Genomic DNA, 4,079 nt, shown 5'->3' on the forward strand with positions numbered 1-4,079 from the left:
GTTGATTTTTAAGATGTCTTGTTTGGAGGCCTTCAGCCTGAAAGAGTTGGAGTCTGAAACTGGTAGTTGTAAAAGTTCCGTTATCTGACGCTTTGGTTTAAAGATGTTATTAAATTACAAAACTGACCAACACATTATTTGGCCCTTTACACAAGCCTAGTCACCGGTTCTGCCCAGCGGGTTTAAAGGGCGTATCAGCTATCAAGATATAAGTGAGTTTGAACATGGTATTATAGTCGGCGCACAAGCGATGGGACGCAGCATCTCCGAGGTAGTGACGAAGTGGGGATTTTCAGGTATGACCATGTCATGAGTGTACCGTGAATATCAGGAATCTGGTAAAACATCAAATCTCCGATATCGCTGCGACCGGAAAAATATCCTGGAAGAACGGGAACAACGACGTATGAAGATAATCATTCAACGTGACAGAAGTGCAACACTTCCGCAAATTGCTGCAGATTTCAGTGCTGAGCCATCAACAAGTGTCAGCGTGAAAACCATTCAACGAAACATCATCGGTATGGGCTTCCGGAGCCGAAGGCCCGCTCATGTACCCTTGATGACTGCGCAACACAAAGCTTTACACCTCGCCTGGGTCCATCAACACGATCATTTGACTATTGATGACTGGAAACATGTTGCCTGGTCGGTCGAGTCTCGTTTCAAATTGTATCGAGCGAATGGACGTTTACGGGTATGGAGACAACCTCATGAATCCATGGACCCTGCATGTCAGCAGGGGACTGTTCAAACTGGTAGAGGCTCTGTGATGGTGTGGGAGGCGTGCAGTTGGAGTGATATGGGGCCACTGGTACGTCTAGATACGACTCTGACTGGTGACACGTACGTGAGCATACTGCCTGATCACCTGCATCCATTCATGTCTATTGTGCGTTCCGACGGTCTTGGGAAATTCCAGCAGGCCAATGCTACACCCCATAAGTCCAGAACTGCTACAGAGGGGCTCCAGGAACACTCTTATGAGTTTAAACACTTCCGCTGGCCACCAAACTCCCCAGAAGTAAACATTATTGAGCATATCTGGGATGCCTTGCAACGTGCTGTTCAAATGAGATCTCGACCCCTTCGTACTCTTACGGATTTATGGAGAGCCCTGCAGGATTCACGGTGTCGATTTCCTCCAGCACTACTTCAGACGCTAGTGAGTCCATGCCACGTCGTGCTGTGGCACGTCTGCGTGTTCGCGAGGGTACTACCCGATATCAGGCAGGTGAACCAGTTTCTTTGGATCTTCAGTGTATGTGAGGGCAACGGCCTTGCCGCAGTGGATACACCGGTTCCCGTCAGATCACCGAAGTTAAGTGCTGACGGGCGTGGCCGGCACTTGGATGAGTGACCATCCGGGCCGCCATGAGCTGTTGCCATTTTTCGGAGTGCATTCAGCCTCATGATCCCGACTGCGGAGCTACTCGACAGAATAGTAGCGGCGCCGGTCACAGAAAACCATCATAACGACCGGGAGAGCGGTGTGCTGACCACGTGCCCCTCTTATCCTCATCCTCACCTGAGGATGACAAGGCGGTCGGATGGTCCCGATGGGCCGCTTGTGGCCTGAAGACGGAGTGCTTTCAGTGTATGTAATCATTTAAACTTCGTTCTATTTTAGGACACGAAGGTAAAGCTTGCCAAGAAATCAACGCTAACGTCTGGTGATGGGCTAAGGTACGAAACTAGAGAAGGTACAAAAAAGTTATTTCTAAAAAACTTGTGGCTGGCTGCAGAATTTCTACATTGTTGTAAATATGGGAATGAGTACTGTAATAAAATCCAGCCTTATCTTGACTTAAGTTGGTAAACAGGGTGCTACAAAAAGGTACGGCCAAACTTTCAGGAAACATTCCTCACACACAAAGAAAGAAATGCTATATGGACATGCGTCCGGAAACGCTTACTTTCCATGTTAGAGCTCATTTTATTACTTCTCTTCAAATCACGTTGATCATGGTATGGAAACACACAGCAAGAGAACGTGCCAGCGTGACTTCAAACACTTTGTTACAGCAAATGTTCAAAATGTCCTCCGTTAGCGAGGATACATGCATCCACCCTCCGTCGTATGGAATCCCTGATGCGCTGATGCAGCCCTGGAGAATGACGTATTGTATCACAGCCGTCCACAATACGAGCGCGAAGAGTATCTACATTTGGTACCGGGGTTGCGTAGACAGGAGCTTTCAAATGCCCCCATAAATGAAAGTCAAGAGGGTTGAGGTCAGGAGAGCGTGGAGGCTATGTAATTGGTCCGCTTCTATCAATCCATCGGTCACCGAATCTGTTGTTGGGAAGCGTACGAACACTTCGACTGAAATGTGCAGGAGCTCCATCGTGCATGAACCACATGTTCTGCCGTACTTTTAAAGGCACATGTTCTAGCAGCACAGGTAGAGTATCCCGTATGAAATCATGATAACGTGCTCCATTGTGCGTAGGTGGAAGAAAATACTGACGAAAGTAAAATGAGCTCTAACATGGAAATTAAGCGTTTCCGGACACATGTCCACATAAAATATTTTCTTTATTTGTGTGTGAGGAATGTTTCCAGAAAGTTTGGCCGTACCTTTTTGTAACACCCTATGTTCCGAGTTTGGACCTTTTGGTGACGTTGAAATTCGACCCTGCGGATGTTGTTGGACATTCTGTACGCAGAATATTGAGTATAATAGTTGAGTGACAGAGCCGATAGGTGAAAGTAGAGGTTGGGAACAATTGTGATGGAGCATTACGAAGCAAATGTCACGGAATCTGGACGCACTAGCACACTAGCTACAGCATTTCCATGCCTCATCCAGCTTGAGCCATCACTGTGGTTGCCCAGATACCTGTCTCCGAGGCGAGGTGACAGTTTGCGAGCGTCGCGGCCAGGACGGGGCTCCGGCAGGGCTTCCCGGCAGCCGCTTTCGAGATCTCCAGATAGCGGAGGCTGCCGGGCCGGTGAAAGCCGCAGTCCTTGGCCTTGGCGGGGCTCGCTCCGCTGCCGCTGCCGCCGAGCGAAGGGAAAGCTCGCGGGCGAGCGGGCGACGGGAGAACCAGTGGGGCGCTGTGTCTGCTCTGATGGACCAGCGGGGCGCTCGCTGAAAGCGCCGCCCAATACCTTGTACAGCGCCTGCACTGGGCCTCGCAAAATGGAAACCCTTCAATTCGCTGCAACCGAAGCCCTCTCATTTGAGTCCTGCTACCCGCTAGTGGGAAACAGACTCCAAGATGCTTTTTGTGGATGATGCCCTGGCGCATATCATTAACGTTGACATGCAGCATGATTCTGGAACATATACGGGGTGTTACAAAAAGGTACGGCCAAGCTTTCAGGAAACATTCCTCACACACAAATAAAGAAAAGATGTTATGTGGACATGTGTCCGGAAACGCTTAATTTCCATATTAGAGTTCATTTTAGTTTCGTCAGTATGTACTGTACTTCCTCGATTCACCGCCAGTTGGCCCAATTGAAGGAAGGTAATGTTGACTTCGGTGCTTGTGTTGACATACGACTCATTGCTCTACAGTACTAGCATCAAGCACATCAGTACGTAGCAGCAACAGGTTATTGTTCATCACGAACGTGGTTTTGCAGTCAGTGCGATGTTTACAAATGCGGGGTTGGCAGATGCCCATTTGATGAATGGATTAGCACGGGGAGACAGATTTCCAGAACGGAGGTGTCCCGACAGGAAGACGTTCGAAGCAATTGATCGGCGTCTTAGGGAGCACGGAACATTCCAGCCTATGACTCGCGACTGGGGAAGACCTAGAACGACGAGGACACCTGCAATGGACGAGGCAATTCTTCGTGCAGCTGACGATAACCATAATGTCAGCGTCAGAGACGTTGCTGCTGTACAAGGTAACGTTGACCACGTCACTGTATGGAGAGTGCTACGGGAGAACCAGTTGTTTCCGTACCATGTACAGCGTGTGCAGGCACTATCAGCAGCTGATTGGCCTCCACGGGTACACTTCTGCCAATGGTTCATCCAACATGTGTCAATCCTCATTTCAGTGCAAATGTTCTCTTTACGGATGAGGCTTCATTCCAACGTGATCAAATTGTAAATTTT

General features: G+C 48.9%; 1 pseudogene; it reads left to right on the plus strand.

The window, feature by feature from the left end:
• The first annotated feature begins 1,270 nt into the window (after positions 1–1,270).
• Positions 1,271–1,388, plus strand: LOC124722128 (annotated as a pseudogene).
• The last annotated feature ends 2,691 nt before the right edge of the window (positions 1,389–4,079 follow it).

Source organism: Schistocerca piceifrons, chromosome 1 (genome assembly GCF_021461385.2).
Source record: "Schistocerca piceifrons isolate TAMUIC-IGC-003096 chromosome 1, iqSchPice1.1, whole genome shotgun sequence".
Classification (NCBI taxonomy): Eukaryota; Metazoa; Arthropoda; class Insecta; order Orthoptera; family Acrididae; genus Schistocerca; species Schistocerca piceifrons.